The following is an 18641-nucleotide window of genomic DNA, read 5'->3' as shown; positions in this document are numbered from 1 at the left end:
GATTATTGAGAAGAATCAGTCAAATCTAAACAGGCCATCTTTGTAAACCTGATATGATAAAACACTCACTTCCTGTGGCTTATACTTTCTTCATCACACTCATTGAAGTATGTTTCTTTGGGAGGGGTTCCTTCTGCACACTTTTAGCTCTCACTCCTCAAATGGTGAGAGTGACAGTGTATGTCACATGAAAGGTATTTGGTCTGTATTGGCAAGTATCTGCAAGCCTTACACACATTTGCTATAAGTTACAGACGAATGAAGTGGCTGTGTCCAGTCAATTTCTTTATAATTTGCAGTGTTTACGAAAATGCTTGTGATTTTTCTCAAGTTAAATATTTTCTAAATACAGACAAGCTGAGGCAGGGGGCTGCCTGCGTGGCATGTATAACTTTGCTAGTTATTATGCTTACAGATGCCCTGAAGTGCAATGCTCAAGTTTTATTCTCATCATTTTCAATTTTGAATTTTGTGCAAAAATAAAATGAGCACCCCAGGCACTTTTAACAGTGTGTGAATTTAGTTGTATTAAACCGGGGGCCTAAAGAGATGTAATAGGATGGAAAGAAAAAGGAAAATCCCTGACTTCTTAATAAGGCTGGGTATCTTAATAAGGCTAGATTTAAGAGGATGGCCAGATTAGTCATGCCAGGAGCTCACAGTGGGTTTTACCTGAAGTCTTTAAGCTCAAGTTATTGCTGAACACTTTGAACGCACAATGGAAGCTTATTGAAGTTTATGTAGTGTGACGAGGGGTGTATGTGTGTGCGCATAGTGACATGGGCTATCGATCTCATGATGGAGCTGCTTAAATGAAATACTGTTATCACTAGCTCCATTTAGGAATGTGTGTGAGTTTATCTTCATGCATTGTGTGTATATTTAGATGTCATCCACTTATCGATTGTTCATATTGCGGCAACCAAAAAACTATTAAATGTCAGTCTTTAACAGTAGGGCTTGAGACCAAAGCAGATAAAGTGACACAATATTGGTTTGCCATTATGTTTTCGTCCAGTGTTTTGTCTGTGTGAATACAGAGAACAGGAAGCAGAATATTAAGATGCAATGTTAAATGTTCTTCTGGTTGTATTTAATTGAATTCCATCCTTTTATTCATAGATCCCATCATATTTCGTTTCACAGAGAGCAAATTACAGCCATTAACAGGCAGAATTCTGGAGACTGGAAAACCTTAAACAAGCATCCCTGAATACTGCATTTAAATGGAGAGTTTAGAATTATTGTGAGAAAGATATAGGCTGGTTCAAATCAGACCAGACTAATCACAGCCTGGGAGGCTGGTCCATGATACAGAAGTGCTTTTCTGTATTCAAAACAGTCCAGGTTGGAGCTGCAAAGGATCAGTGTTTTAATGCTGCCCTTTTTTATGTCCCACAAGAGTTGTTTATATGGTTAGAATGTCAACATTTGTATTCACACTTTGTCTATTGCGACGGAGTATTAGGGCCAGGCTAGAGATTTTATTTTTCTTCTATTTCGAGAATAAAGCCGTAACGTTACGTGAAAAAAGTCGTAAAATTACGAGAATAAAGTAGCAATGAGAATAGTCATAAAATTACAAGAAATAACGTTGTAACATTATGAGAATAAAGTAATAAAAATAACAAGAATAAAGTCGTAAAATTATGAGAATAAAGTCGTAACATTGTGCGAATAAAGTCTTAAACTTATGAGAATAAAGTCTTAAAATGATGAGAATAAAGTCTTAAAATGACAAGAATAAAGTTTTAAAATGACGAGAATAAAGTCATAATATTACGAGAAAAAAGTCACAACGAAAATAGTCATAAAATTACAACAATAAAGTCGTAATGTTAGGAGAATAAAGTCCTAAAATCATGAGAAACAAGTTGTATTTCATGACAACTCTTACAAGAAGCACTTTCTACCCTAAAATGAGGAATGTCGAGCATTATTTGACGTAATACTTTGGAATCTGTTTGACAAATAAGGAAATCTTTTAGCACAGCACCAGCATCAAATTGGGCAGTTTGTCAAAATGGACTCAGGTTGCTGTTTGCTGGTGCTGGTCGGCCGTCATGTGGTGGTCGGAGCTCAAAACTTCCTTTCTGAAACAGGTTGTTATATGATGACTTCATGCTCGTACTATTACAACTTAATTCTCGTAATGTCACGATTTATTCTCGTAATGTCACGACTTTATTCTTGTAATATGAAAACAGAAAACATAGACATTATACATACGGGGGGATGCCGTGTCTGAGGCTGTTTTGTCCTGAAAGGTGCCACCCCTAGAATCCGGACAAAAAACAAAAGAAAAGGGATCATGGCGGGTAAGGGGAGGAGAAATTTTTTTTTCAAACTTTAGAGATTGCAAAAAAACTCAGCACAGAAGCAACACTAATACATCACAACATCTTCTAGAGAGAATGGTGGAGATGGTATGAGGGGTTAAGGGAGAGGGTCAGAGGGCAGAGTATCATGTTTACATTTGATCCAGGGTGAGTTGAGAACCTATAATTCAGTTTTGGAAGATATATAAAAATAAGTTCCAAATGAAGACAAGACACATAGCTGAAGCAGGGCAGATAGGAGAGGGTGCAAGAGATGGAGAAAAGCATCCTCCTCCATGTAGAGCTAGTCAGAAAAAAAAATGTGACACTCGTCTCAATTTAAACAAAAAAGAAGCATTTCTTAACAAATCAAATAACACATTAACAATGGCTAGCTAATTATACAGAATTTTTTAAAGTTCACCTTTGAAATCAGGCTCTAATCGCTCCTTTTCAGACTGATATGCTGTGTACACAGCGTAAGTCAGTCTGGCTGGATAAGAAAGGTTTAGTGTTGCAGAGGCTGGTTGTTTGGCCAACCTTTATGGGATGGCTTAAATGTTTATGAAAAAATAGGCTTGAAGAGGCAGTGTAGTGAATTATTATTATTAATGTAAATGAGGAAAAATATGGAGTCGATGCAATGCACATTGTAAAGATACTCGTGCAACTCCTTTAAGTACATAGTAATAAGCCAACAAATGTGAAATATAGCTGGTTCAATAGGCCTTCTTTTAATAAAAGCAATTAAGATGTTAGTGCTGCAGGTTTAGCTTTGTTTTCATTATGTTTTTTATTAGTCTTCCTTTTGACTTTTTAACAGTTTTTAGAATTTTATTGTTAGTCTTTTTAATTAAAAGGGGGCTGTCGAGAACCTGGCTAACTTTTATTCTGGTTTTATTGTACGCAAGTTTTGCATATATTAGAAAAGGAAAGGAAAAAAGCATTGTTTAAAAAATATATTAAAATCCCATTTTACCAAAAAATCAGAAAAGGCAATTAAACTCTTCATATTAGTTGTAAGAATTTAGTTCTGGATCTGAATTGCTGCCAGGAGCTTCTGAGCACACAGCTGGGGGGCATATATGCTCTGAAGCTTGATCCTGTTAACAAGGCTGCTGGCCAGAACTGGGACCAAATACAAATCACAAGTTTCCAGATGTCACCAAGGGACTTGGGGAGAGATATGGGAGTTTTTGACTTAATCTAGCTGGTGTAATCACACAGGACACAGACAACTGGATGTTGTAAGGATGTGTGTGCATGCATGCAGTGCGTATCTTGTTGTATATGGTTACACACATTAGTAGTGGTCTAGTGGCCTGCAGCTCTGTTTCCTGTGTTCTGTGCTCTCTGTAAACAGGAAGTAGGTCTCTGTCTTTCTGTCTGTTACTTTGTCCTTTCATCTATCCTGTCTTTCCTTTATTCCTTAATTCATCTTCCTCTCCTGCATTCATTTGCTTATATACATTCTCTCGATATACAGACCTGCAAGCAGCATTAAATGTCTTTACGATGCAAAGCAGTGCTGTGCAGCATCAGGACAGCACGCCACTGAGAAGTTAATGCAGAGTACTTTAATGATAGTTTTTTTTTAGGCATCTGAGATTTGTTCCTAAATCCTTGCTTAAAGAAGTTATTCTATGCTGCATGATGCCTATTGCTATATTTTAGGTAGAAACATTTTCACTGTTGGAAAAAACATCAATCTGAACAGAAAAACAACAATTAGGGCTACAACTAAACAGGTTTTTGTTAATTGATTAATCTGTTGATTGTTGTTTCAATGAATTGATATATAATCAGAGAGCAGAATATTCCATTAAAGGATTTTTACAGAATTTAAACCAGATTAAAACCATTTTTTTTTTTTTTACCCCTGACGAGTTCTGGATAGAGCATATTGATGGAAAAAAAAGGATTTTTTTTTTATCTTAAATGCAAAATGTTATACATAATGTTTTACATTTTTGATTAACAATTATTGTTCTAAGTGGGTTGCTCTGTCAGCTAAATGCTATTTAAGAGTCTCTATCCCCCAGTTAACAATTAATCGATTAATAAATTAGTTGACGATAATTGATTAATCATGTTTAAAGCAATTAATTGTTTCAGTTCTAATAAAAAAAAAAAGATAGTATATTTTCATTTAAGCTTCATTTTTAAGGGTAAACATTCATTTGCCTGATCAGTTAACTCTAAATAATGACTGGCTGCAAAAATGCAGAGGAAATTGATATTTTTGCTACTTATCATGTATATAAAAACTAAGAATTACCACTAGTTCAGAGCCTTAACCACACAAACCAACAGAATGTTCTCGGATTTCTAACTTTCAGTTTATTGACAATTAGATAAACTTTGTGTATGACTCTTTGGATTCTTAAATAAGGACAATGTACTTGTTTAATCCTCTGTTGGGTTCAAATGTAGTTCCTCTATGCACATGTACTTTTTTTCATCAGGCTTAGAGCTTAAAGAAATCCAAAAATTAGTGTCAGTCAGGAGATGCTTATTTATGCATCGCTGCTTTAATTTTTACTTTAGATTTAAAATGGAAATTATAAATGAATAAAAACATGTTTTTGCTGTATGTGTTTTCATTTTCTCCTTGTTTGATTAATTTAAAAAAGAAAGAGTCACAAGTATCTTATTATATCAGGGTGATGGAAGCCGATATACTGCTTAACATTATTGTTTACCTCTGGGTAAATGTGTGAAAGTGTATTATATTGGAATGTCGGCCTTATGTGATTCATATAACACATCAATGTCTCTTGGTCAGTGACATGAGCCAAAGATGTCCCTAAATGAGTAACACTAATCAAGGTCAGATATACATTTTGCTAAATGCTTTTATGTGACAAAAATGACAAAGACAAAATATCTCTGGTTAGCTTATAATGTGTGGTCTGCTAGGGATTTTCTCAAATCCAGCTAGTCTTGTTTTGATTTTTTAAAAGCAAATAATTCTGTTACATTTATTATATTAAAAGTCTATTACTGAGTGTCCGCTGAGATGGAGCCAGCTGCTTCATGCATGCTTTCTACTCTATTCCTGGTATTCCTGTTTTTCTACCTTGGGCTTCCCCTGGAAATCTGTCAGAAATGGTGAGCTATGACCACGGTTGCCTGTAATAGAGTTGTTGTCATCTTTTGTTGCCTTTCCTCCAGTGTCTGTTTTGCATCAATTTTACACGTGTGTGCGTGTGTGCAGACTGCTTTGGGCCATGCAAGATCTTTGTTTTATCCAGAGATTTAGAAAGAAGAGGCTAGACCGAGCAGGAGGCTGAATTATGACTGGAAGGAAAAAAAGGAACCATTCGGACTATGAGCTGGCACAGCTCTGTTTGTTGTTACTAATACAAAAGATGTCATCTTTGGACTCCCTGTGTTAGAACATAAGCTACAAACGGAGTCAGATAACACACACAGAGATCCTGGCTGAGATCCATAACACATACAAATGCAAACAGTTGCTCGGAGAACGTAAAGCTTGAAGAGATCCGTCACCAGTCTCCCCTGTGGCTGTTTCTGTGGAGCAGTTCGGATAAACACTCAGAGTTGGCCGGGTGTTTGCAGTGTTCACTGTGAGCTCGGGGAATTGTGAAAGATTAATTTGACTACTTATTTGGATTTAGCTCTGTTCATGCTACCTTTCAAAAAGTCCAGTACAAAGTGTCTCAACTGAGTTCACATCCAGGCTGACTTTAGAGCTCCTCTAAATGCACTATATTTTCTTCTTCTTTTTTTCATTCAGAGAACATAATTTTATTTTTAAGTAAACTTCTGCTCAGTACCATGTATGTTTTTCTGCTTCAGTCATTGGCCTCTTGAATTTATGACAGGAACTACGTGGACCTGAAGTGAATGGAATGAGGGCTGCTTCGGAGAGGAAGCTGTTGGACTTATGGATTATTAATAGGGATAGTGCACAGCTGAATGAACACTGCTTAACGAAGTAGTCATATGAAATGTAAAGACTGAAAAATACTTTTACAAAAAACACAATATTTATACAGGTTTTCTAAGTAAAAGGTATTTTATTATCTCTACATCTGATGAGCCTGTGAAGCTACTGTTGTTGAATAACATTTTTTAAGGTGTGTGCTTTAAGCTTCACACTGTGTCTGGAGACCCTTACATTGTGATAAGAAATAACTACTTCAGTCACTGCTCAATAGTGTCATTGAGCCCACTAATTGAAATACATGTTTTGATAAGCTTCTTTCCCACTGAAACTACTGGGTAAACATATGTTTTTCAAGCATTGGTCAACCCACAAACATTCTACATTTGGCTCCCTTCCCGTTGGCAAAAGAAGCTGGGTTTAACCCCTTGCTGGCAAGCTGTGTGACCTCTGTTCCCCTGCAGCTGCATGTCTGGTTCCTCCGAATCCCTCTCCCTGCGGCATGTTTTACGAATGTAAACATTTGTTTTGATTGGTTAGACTGGACATGGCTGGCGCACTGTGTTGACGTCCATACGTTGCGTTCAATGGTGTCACGTAATTTAGCGGGCAGAGCCAGCGCTGGTGTTCCCACAGTATCCCGATCAGAGCTGAGGCAATTTTAATGAGTCTTTTGACCCGGGTAGGCGTGTGTCAGTTCCTGGGTTTAAACAGGCTTTTCAACCAATGGAAAAGGGGTAATAGACTAACTTTATAGCACCTTGTTTATGAAAGCAGTGCAGGTACTTGGGAAAAAAATTAAATGTTAAGTAATTTACTAAAAAGATTTTCATTAGAAGGAAATATTGTCTTAATACCACCTTTGGTTAACATTGCTGAGGTTGACATCTTATTTCTACCTTCCTTTTGCAGCTTTAGTAGAGCTTCTCAATTCATCAAAGCTGAATCGCAGCTTTAGTGTGGATAATAATCACCAGGGAATGCTTCGATGGAAAATACATTGTGATATAAAATTTCACGTGCCATTAATGCCATATACATAGTATATATTCAACCATTCAAAGTGCCTCCGACGATTTTAAATGGCAACACCACAGCTGAGATTCCTGAGCTCATGGAGAATGAGGATATTGTGTTTTTGTAGACAAAAATAAAATGATCAGATTTATCAGAATATCTTTCTTTAGTTTGCAATTATATATTCCCATGAAACAGTGCAGCCTTAGTTTCCTATGGAATCTAGACTGCATACCCTAAGTTTAAAATGTAAGATATTTCAAGTGAATTGTTTTAAACTAAACAGGGATTCTTTTAAATACTGTGGCCTTTTATAAGATGTAAGAACATGTATGCAAGTCTGGATTGAAATCTTTACTCCTAAATATATTGACTTTTTCAGACATTGCTATTAAATGTTGCTTTTTTCTGTTGAAACTAATCTTAAAACAATACGTTATGATAATTACACTATTAATTGTGATTAATAAATAAGTGAAATAATTGTCAACAAATTTAAGAATCAAATAATGTTTAACTTAAGTAATTAGAAAAAAAAAAAAACTGACTAAGAGCAGTAATTAAGCCAAAACTGTGAAAAAAATATACATTTTCCATTTGAGGGGGGAAAAAAACTTGTCCTTAAATATCTTCTATCAAGGAAAGTGAAATTTCTGGGCTTAGAAAATGAGTCTTATTTAATTATATTTTTCTGAAATGTTTGGATAATGTTGGACATTTAAGTTCAAACATTTGTTTACTGAGGTTTGTTAGTTAACTAAGAATATATTTGTCTAGATTGATTGAAAAATAACTAGCTAGTTTTCTCAGTTTACTAAAATAGATGGCTGCATGTTTTTTTCTCATCTCCTGTGAGCGGGGTGCATTTCAACACAACTAGACTTAACCACTATCTGATTAGAAGACTTAGAATATTCACACAGCATTACAAAGATTGGTTTCATCTGTCACCTTCGTTCTGTCTGATCTGGGCAGATTCTTTGTCTTAAATGTATTAATGCCCTTCAAAATGGATATGGAATAATTTTTTTTAAATTCTTGTTTTGCAGAAAGACGTGAGAAATATAGATGATTAGCAACTTTATCAAACACAAGTTTAAAAAAAATAGTTTCTCATTTAAACTAAACTTAAAAGAGAAGTTAAGCATCAAACTGTGATCCAGTGCAATACTGTCTCAGTCTTAACTGCTTTTCTTGCCTTGTGCCTTTGGTGACATTCAGCACTCTTACAGTGTGAGACAAGTTAAAAGAGAAATGAGGACAGGAAGAGGTTTGCACTGCAGACAAAGCAAAGACAGATTATTTGCTATTTGCACTGCAGTGTTGTGTATGGCTGTGTAGGTTTGTTTTTGGACTGTCAAGGGAATTTTATAAGTATTTATAGAAGCTTTTGCTCTATCTGCTTCCAGTTTGCAGATGGATCATGTTTCATTCATTTCTGTGAAGATTTCTGCAGAAAATGGGACTGAAAAGAAACTGACTGAAAATGCATGTTTAAGATAAATAAAAAGCATGAAAAGTTAGATAAGGAGTGATGAGTCACCCAGGATAAAACAGAGGGACATCTTTGGTGGTCAGAATCCTCCATGAGCTGATGCAAAGCTGCACTGCAGCAAATTGCTCCCACTGCCACTAACACAGGAGTGTGTAGGCTTGCAGAAAGAGATTTATGTTATGGCTGCTGTTGTATTACAAACCTAATACACTCATACTGTACGCAGACAAGCAGATTCAAGTCCCAGAGGACCAGGATGAAGACTTGGCTTTAAAGTAGGCCAGAGGCCAAATTTAAGGCTACAGAGATGCTCATACACATAAACTCACGTTGAATCATTCTCACTCTCCCTCTCATCTCATCTCATCTCAGCGGATTTTACAGAAATAGCAGATTAATCCGGTGAAGTGAGCAGTTCTGGGACTTTATCAACCGTCTATCCTTATTTCCATCCACGACCACCTCTCTTTGACATTTTCCTTTTTAAAGTCGTTGAAATTTCTGTAATTTTTGTTTGACCCTTGGATGCTTATTGAGCAATTGAAGATGATACATTTATGAGATGACAGTAAGTTGAACGGGCAATTTATTACCTTGCAAAGTTCACCATGCGGACTTTTCTGAGTGAAAGATGATGGATCTAACTCGGAAGTGCTGATACCACTGGAATCGAAGTTGGTGACATTCAGACTCAATTTAACTTTAGTTGGAGGGGACTTCTGCAGTAGTAGTTTTTACATTGTCAGGAAGTCTGCGGCTATCTTTTAGGTGAGGAGGGTGATTTGGGACATTGCAGATGGAATGAGAAACAATTTCTCAAACAGCTGTCACTATGCAGTTTCTTACTTCTAAAATATGTTTCCTTACCTTACTTTTTAGAGACTGCACACATCTTTAACCGTTTCTCTTCCCAGCATCTTTGCTATTTTCTTACGTTCTCATTGAAGCAAGTGTTAATTTTTTGTTTCATCTTTTCAAGGAGCATGTTTGAGTGACACATAAAAGAGGAAGTGGGATCCCTGAGGCCCCGGCCCTCTCTACCAGTGGAGCACCCTGCACATCTGGCCAGAGACCCCTCCAGTCATTAGGAAAGGTAGGAGTTTCATAATGAGTCAAAACATGATCAAACTAAACTTGATCCTTACTGATAAACATCTTCAGCTGCAACCTGTGATTATATGCAATGATAGACGAGATAAGAAATGGATAATGAGATAGATGAATTTCTCAATATGAAAAGCATGTTCGAAGTATGAGGGTCCCAAGATTCAATTCAATTCAGTTTATTTATATAGCGCCAATTCACAACACGTTATCTCAAGGCACTTTACAGTTCACCAGATCAAACAGTCAAATTGATTCAAAGTTTTCTATCTAAGGAAAACCAGTTGATTGCATCGGCTCATTGACTCGAATGCAATCTCTCATACTAAGCATGCTTGTAGCGACAGTGGAGAGGAAAAACTCCCTTTTAACAGGAAGAAACCTCCAGCAATACCAGGCTCAGTGTGAACGGCCATCTGCTAAGGCTGATCGGCGTTCATCTATAGCAGGATCAAAGATACACAAATGTAATGCTCTATTACAGCTCGTTATTATTTCTGTCATTAACATATGTACCAAAAATTAAAAGGAGAAACATCAAGAAAATGTTTAATTTTCAATTCTACCACCAATGTACTTTAAAGATCAGACCTACCTTGTAAGCATTTTGTCAATATTAAAAATTTCTTAAACCCCTGCCATCACTATAGTTTATCTGAAAGGAAAACATTGGCTGAATTGTGCTGGGTTTTACAATTTTTCCTCAAGGCTTTAAGATCCTACGTTATCAGTGATCTTTAATAGAACAACTTACAATAAGTGCAGTTTGAGATTTTTTTATTGCTTTCCCTCTTGACTGATAGAAACTCATTGGTGAAATGTATTTTGTCTACATTTGTAGTTCTTACAGGTGAATCTGGATGGTTCTTCACTGTGACAAAACTAAAAGCCCTATATTGCTTGGAAGAAACGGGCCCAGATAGAATATTTAATCATTTGACATTCAAATTTGATCACAAAACCACAAAACCTTTCTCAGCAAACTCACTTACTGGATGTTTTAGGAAACAAAATTAAAATGTTCTGGTTTTATCATAAATTAACAGCTGTTTCCTGAAAGAAGAGAGTGTATTTAACCGTTTTGGCTTAAAAACTGTTGGATTGGAAAATTCCTGAGATATTACTGTTAACATGATGATGGACTGGCCTGGCTTGGAAGTTGCACCTGCATAAAGAGCTCTGAGTAACACCATTAATTTGCCTACCCGGAGCAATGATGTCATAAGGCTTGGTGTTTTTAACTCTCTAAACAAACCATGATTATGAGACTGAAGTATTATTATGGCTGTCAGATCTGGTCCTGCCATCTTCCTACTGTCACTTAGCAAGTCTCTGCTCTGTAATTTACATCTAATTTGGGTGTAACATTTGCACTGTCACTTCCTATGAGTTGACTCAAGTCCCTCCCATATCATTGCCTTTTATTGCACCCAGTTCCAACATAACATGAAAATAACAGTAAAATCTGTTGCATAAGTTTCAGCTGTTACAAAGGTTATTAATGTCTTCTTGGATGCTTGAAATACATATTGATCTTTAGTGTGTATGCGTTAGGTTTATTCATACTACATTTATTTTTTTTTCAGTTGGTAAACATACAAATAATCCTAAGCATTATTCTAAATAGTGTCATCATAGCCTGCAGTTATTCTACCAAATGTTAAACTAGTGTCTGTTTTGCTCCAGCTGTTTAGATATTTAATTCCACAGTGCTATGAAACTTCTTGTGCAAATTTAATAAAACTAGCTAGAATTGGGGATGCAAGTTATAGATTATCAAATTATTCCAAAGCTGATGGCAATTTTCTTATAGGTCCAAGTTGTTGCTTGTATAAAGAGGACCTTTAATAACATGAAAGGCTTAATATGTTTTCTACAGTATTCTAAATTGTGAGATGGGTATATTTTAACAATTTATAATGCCAGCTATATGAAGAATTCAAGGATTTTTTTATTGTCATATTAGTTTGCATTTGTATGTTTGTGGTAAGAAATTTTGACTTGGGTCCTAGTTCAATAGGCTTGATATTTAAAAAATAGGAAAAAGAAATAGATGAAATTGAACTGAGTGCGGTTCGAGTTCAGCAGACGAACAACTGTAGGGTAGAAACGGTTTCTGAGCCTGGTGGTCTTGCTTTAGATGCTGCCCAGCGGTCTGTCTGAGTGGAGAGGTCTGTGCCTGACAGTCTGTGTATAGGATGGGTGGATTAAATATGGTATAGATTGCCTTTTCCCCTTGGTGAATTTCCAAGCTTTTGCATTTTTTTTAGAAGAGAAAAATTTATCTTGAGGTAAAAAAAAGAATGTAGATTTGACTCTCTATCCTTTTAAACTGCCTACTTGGTGCAAGGTTTTACAGTAATAGAGAGGAGCAACTGTCAAACATGCGAGGCCTGATGCATAAGTCAGCCGGATTAAACCATTCAAGCTGTATGTAAAATTATTTTGTCTATTTGTGTTGCTGGTGTCAGATGCATTGTGTAATTTCACAACCAGGAGGGGAACACAATTCAGATAGATGTGAGCAAGGTAAAACAGGAGCCGAGGGAAATAAAGACCTGATGTCTTAAAAGAGCAGCAGAGATAGACTGCTGTCATTCAGAGCAGCAGGAATGATTCAGTGGTTTCCGGGGCCTTTTTTTTTGGCTTTGATTTATGTTTTAATGCATTCAATGTATTCAATGTGTGCTTTTTTTTGGTGGAGAAACTCAATGGTGCTCTCTGTAATCGTTAAAGGAACACCAGCTGTGATAGTAATGTGTATTGATTTCAGCCTAAAATACTTTGGAGATTGATTGGAGATTGAAGTGTGCAATTCTATTTTGCTCCTAAAGCAAGTTTTTGCATTTGTAATCAATTTCAGCAGTGACTTTTTTGTTGTGGTGGGCTCTTCTGTCTTTTAAGAATCTTCTTTAACCAAAGTTCATTTAAATGAAATCAGTTTATTCTCATTGCACCACTTCACAACACGTCATCTCAAGTCACTTTACAGTAAGATTGGTTCAAAATTTTCTATTTAAGGAAAAAGTGCTTATTGATTATTTGTGCTATTACATTGTTTTGGAACATAATAAAATAAGAACTGTTGCATAACTATTCTACAAACTATAATGTCAGTATAGCACAGTTGTGAGGGTTGCAGCTGATGTGTTAGGGTGGCTATAAAAAAATGTCTGGGGGTTCAGCAGAAGGTGCAGCACATTTTGTTGGACAAGGTTTATTCTTAAGAGCCGATAACAAAAATAGTTCCTTGCACCAACCAAAATAACTTTTGAGTGTACATCTAATATCATACAATGATGGACTGCAATGGACTGATGGACTTGAGCCTATGAGTGCATTGGTGGAAAAACAAAACCAGATTTTTTCTCTTATTAAATATTCATAAACAGCAAATTCAAATCCACCAAATCAACGTATCGCCCAGCCCCACTTTAAATACGGCTTTTGCTACAAGTCTGTCTTTTATTAAAATAAAAGCAGAAGAATATGAAAACTGAGGAATCTTTCAAAATAGACTTTTATAATCGATTAAAGGACGATACAAGATTTCATTTCCTATACAATAACGATAATGCAGCTTAAAGTATTGACCGGTAATATTACAGAGCAGATACAATATTAGAATAAATCCTCCAAACTTTTTTTGCCTTTTTTGTAGTGTGGAACGTTACTAAAGGTTTGATCAAGTTATATTACTTGAACACAGAACAATAGTCAACAAAGATAGGTATGAGAACAACTGACCCATTTTTGTTTACTGTGTTACAGAAACTAACCATACTGTAAATGAAGTATTTAGATCAGCTTTGGACAGTATATCAGGGAGTTTACTTATATTGCATCAATTCTAGTACCTATATCAGATCGAGAGACCCCATTTTAACTTGATCTGTATCTGAGAGTAGCCTGTCATGAAAAAAGAAAAGAGTCATTCTTGGAACTATTTCTTTAAACAATATATTGCAGCTGCATTTACAGAGCAGAGACCTGCCTCTTGTATTGTTTATTGATCAGGGTTTCCAGTAAACATGCATGTCCCTACATAATCAAATTGCCATAACACTCGTTCTCATGCTGGTAAATCTGTCAGTAGTATTGACTAAGGTTGGCTTTGGTTTTATGCACCTGCCACTGCTTTGATTGTGGAAGCTAAATGAAGACCCCCTAAGTCTCAACTCAGGATTTATTGGCTGACCAATGAAAAGCAGCATAAATACTCAGAGCTGTTAACTGATTAAGTCTGAGGCTTTGCTGTTTTTACTATGGCTGAGTTGAGTCTGTGTTTTTTATTTATAGTTGGTTGTCAGCTAGAGCTGCAACTAACAACTATATGGCTAATCGATTAATCTGTCAATTCTTTTTTTGATTACTCAGTCGAAAAGTTGGATAGCAAAAGGCTCCTTAAAGAACACATTAACACCGGGGGAAACAAACTTTTCTGCTTGAGGAGTTCTGGATAAAGCATTTTGACTGATGAAATAGATTTCTCTTGTATTAGGGTTGTCAAAAGTATCGATACTCAAAAAAGTATTGATACTGAAACGAATCCGGATACAATACTTATTTTCAAAAGTATCGATACAGTGCTACCACCAGTGGCACCTAAACAGTCATTCATCTAAAGTGCAGAATAGAGGAAAATGCACTTTCTGAAAGCTGTATGATTGAATAATTCTGTGCACTTTTCAGTTTCAGACTTATTTTGGTAACGGGTGCAGCTGCTGAGAATAATTTTATTTTCTTAACCGGTTTGGCTAGTGTCATTGCTATGTGTGCAAAACATAGCCAAGGAGGGAACACTTAATTTTAATTTTGTAAGTTTTTTATCAAGCTTACTTAATACTATGCACAGCAAACAACCTCAAAATATTGTTCGTATTGTTTATTGTATTTATTTATTGTATTTTAATTATTAATTATTAATTAAAATATTTCTGTTGAAATTTGGAGTTTTTATTCTTGTGGTATCAAAAATGGTATAGAGTATTGAATATTTTTCTTAGTATCGGTATCGAGTTGAAAAGTTTAGTATCGTGACAACCCTATCTTAAATGCAAAAAAAATTTACATTTGTTTACAATTTTGGTGTAATTACAGCTCTAAGAGGTTTACTCTGTCAGCTAAAGGCATGTTTTAGAGCCTCTATTCTCCAGTAAATAAATAAATGACTACTAAATGAGTTGACGATTATTTCAATAATCGGTTAATCATGATAAAGTTATGCTGCTAACTTTGAACTAAGTGTCAGAGTAGAGATAATTTATTTTTTTGAGGTTAATAATAAATTAATATTGTGTTAAAGCGTTATGGTATATGAATTCCAGATCTTGTTTGTTGTAATTATTTTGCAAATGCATCTGCGCGCTACCATTCATGCATCCTGTCCGCTGAACTGCTGCTGTCTGTGCTACTACCGCAGATGATCTCGCTCTCAAAATGGAATTGAACGATTCAGATTAGCTAGCCGAATGATATAAGGGGTAGAGCGTAGCCGCCTGTGGCCCGGGCTGCCTGTCACAACTCCCTCCGGCGCTCAGATGACGTCATACACACTCCGCTTTGTTTAAAAAAAATATAAATATAAAAAATATAACCGAGGATGTCTGGGGGACAGTGATTCACCTACATGTTATGAATGCTGGTGTACCATAAAGAATAAATTCTGAACAGTTTTGTTTGTGCCTTCAACTCGCTGGCCAAAGGAAGACATTACTTGGATATAACCTAACCCAATATCTTTGGAACAGCTCCAAATGACACAAAACTAATATGGGTGAGTAGAACATTATGTAATAACGTACAATCAAGGGGCCAATGTTAAAAAACTGGTGTTCCCCTTTAAGCCTGTAACTTCTTTAGCCATCACCTTCCTGTTTTTTGCTCTCAGGGTCTCAATGTCTGTCTGTTGTCAGATTAACAGTATGGTAGGGCATCGTTTGAATTATAAATATTATCGTTGCAGTTCCTTGTTTTGATCCTTGTTCCTATAGATTTTTGATTCAAGTTCTTTTAAAGTCGTAGGGAAACCATATTTAAATGTCAAATCATTCTGGCTTAAACATGTAAATAAATGTACTCTTTATCAGATAATATTGTCCCAAAAGTTAAAAAGTTTCTATTTAAAAAAAACAACCTTTTCTTAAAATCTGTGGGGGTTTTTTTTCTATATCTTATGCAGGCCAGTTACTTGTATGTCAGCTTGTAAACCTAAATTCGGCCAATCATATATCAATGGTCATCTCACAATCAAATGTTTTTTGTCATAGCATCTTGATTCATATGTCACAGCTAATATATGCAACGGTTGAAATAAGAATAATTTACTTTACCATTGAGTTACGTCCCTACGACGGAGTATTAGGGCCATATATGAAGAGAAAAAATATTTTTGCCATGACGAGATTAAACTCGACATGTCGACTTTAAAGTCGACATGTCGACATTAAACTCAACATTTCGAGAATAAAGTTAAAATGTCATGTTGAGTTTAATCTCGCCCTGTCGACTTTAAACTCGCCATTTCGAGAATAAAGTTGAAATGTCATGTTGAGTTTAATCTCGACGTGTCGACAATAAAATTTAAATTAGTTCAAGAGAGCCAACCGCTGCACAGGATACATGCACAGAATCCTATACAGTTGCAGCACGTCAAAGACTACCTTCACTCTTAAAGTGCAGACTGCAGCTGTGGAGCTCGGTTGCTAATTTCTCCAAACTTTGGAATGTCGAGATTAAAGTCGCCACGATATATCAACTTTATTCTCGAAATGGCGAGTTTAAAGTCGACACGTCGAGATTAAACTCAACATGACATTTCAACTTTATTCTCAAAATGTTGAGTTTAATGTCGACATGTCGACTTTAAACTCGACATGTCGACTTTAAAGTCGACATGTCGAGTTTAATCTCGTCATGGCAAAAATATTTTTTCTCTTCATGTGTGGCCCTAATACTCCGTCGTACGTCCCAGTGTTCCGCGGGATGGAACATCTTTGTCCCCGCTTTCTTCCTCTAAATAAAAAAATGTATGACGGAGGTGACTCATCCATTACCTTCGACACAAAACTCTCCGCCTCTTGCATGTTTCAGCTGTCCATGGCATTCCTTGACAGTGTCCTCCAGAAGTCACCAATTTAGTGCTACTTTGTCCCAATGTAATTTCCCATTGGGAACCTACTAACCCTAAGTTGCTAACTGGTTAGCAAGATGCTTCCGAGAAACCGGCCACAACCAAACATACATGCAAACCTTCCGCCACAACAATCCCGCCCCCTAAACGACCAATCAGATTCACTTTATTCACTCGGGTAAAGTCGTACACCACTTGGGAGAATTTAGAACTGCAAAGGTTTAAACAGCCATTTCCCTACGACTTTAAGAGGTACGGTCATAAAACTTTACATCTTATAATTTAGCTGGCTAACCAGAGTTCTATTTAGATATAAATGGTCTGAACTTTTCAATAACATTTTTATTCCCTCTAACTTTTGTAATTCTTATATCTTATAAATCTTATAAATCTTTTGAATTATTAAATAGTTATTTTTAACCAGTTCATAAATATCAAACCCATAAACGGTAATATGATCTTATGAATTATTTTTTCACAGCGTTAAAGATTTACAGTTGGAGCTTTCTGTGTGAAAATACATTTAGTATGTATGCTAGGAATTAAGAGGAGGAACAATCCTTAGTGAGCCTTCCTTACAACACCAGTGCAGCGGATCAAAGCTCAATGGTATTTAATCATGGCAGCCATGCACCATCCTTTGCATAATATAATCCTATAGCCAGTGTCACAGGTTTACTACTTATCATTACTTTATTTAACTTAAAAACCACATTAGTGAATGCGGCACACACTCCTGTGGGTTCTTCTTCGCTAGTATTGGGCAGCTTCTAATTCCGGTCGGAAGACATGGCATTGAAACTGGGAATTGGAAATGTTCAGAGAATTAAAAGGTTAGAACCAGTACTGATCAATTATCGATTCTTGGTTCCCAATCCTAGACTTCATAACTAAGAAGACCATTGAAGTTCTGCATTTAAATACCTTTTTCTTGTGATATACCACTGACATATGAATATATGATTTGATATTCAAAAGTTTCTAATTCTTAATTTTGATATATACACTTTAAATATTATTCTCTGTTTAATGACTCCATAGATTTCGTTTTTTTCTTTCTTTTACTGAAATAACTTGCATTTTTGATAATGTTCTAATTACCTGAGATGCTTGTCTCCATATAAACATAATCTCTGTAGTCTATATGTATCTACAGCATGTATTTGTTGCCTGTCTCTTAACTCTCCATCCTGCTTCAGTCTTTGTGTTGTTTTCTTTATTCTGTAGATCTTTCTGCATTCTTCAGCCATGGTTATGATCTGATATGAAATTACCTAAGAAAGTTCAGCATAAATCAACAGTGTGTCAGAGTTACTCCACAGAGAGTCTCGGAGAAGGGGCTTGAGGCCACCTTGTTCTGTTTTTGGACCCTAATATTAGCCTCCGCCTTGTTCTGCTCCAGTTGAGGGACATTATGGCTGCTCAGATAATCGGCGCTCTGATCACTGTTGTCTTGGAAACTACTGGGCTTATCAAGCTCATATGACCCAAGGACAGCTCACAGACTAATGCAGCCTCACTGCAGGTTTTACTCATTAAATATGCTTCAAACAGAGCAGATTCATACTTTTAGGAATAGTTGCTAAATGAAGTGAGTAAGTTAAGGAGGTTTGCTTTTTAAGTTTTAATCATAGCAAAACAAATAAACCATATGTTTTACCATAA

At 36.1% G+C, this 18641-nt stretch overlaps 1 protein-coding gene across 3 annotated transcripts in view; it reads left to right on the top strand.

Moving 5' to 3' along the window:
• galnt1 (UDP-N-acetyl-alpha-D-galactosamine:polypeptide N-acetylgalactosaminyltransferase 1) overlaps positions 1-18641 on the top strand; it is an 83864-nt gene that overhangs the window by 28118 nt on the left and 37105 nt on the right. For all 3 annotated transcript variants that reach the window (XM_038291026.1, XM_038291028.1, XM_038291027.1), the window contains exon 2: positions 9720-9833. The gene's annotated coding sequence lies outside the window, so the exon portion shown is untranslated. The remainder of the gene's footprint in view (positions 1-9719; positions 9834-18641) is intronic.

The sequence above is a fragment of the Cyprinodon tularosa genome, unplaced genomic scaffold (assembly GCF_016077235.1).
Source record: "Cyprinodon tularosa strain WSP-4 unplaced genomic scaffold, ASM1607723v1 ctg291, whole genome shotgun sequence".
Classification (NCBI taxonomy): domain Eukaryota; kingdom Metazoa; phylum Chordata; class Actinopteri; order Cyprinodontiformes; family Cyprinodontidae; genus Cyprinodon; species Cyprinodon tularosa.
Note: the sequence above shows the minus strand (reverse complement) of the source record. Positions and strands in the feature narration are given on the sequence as shown.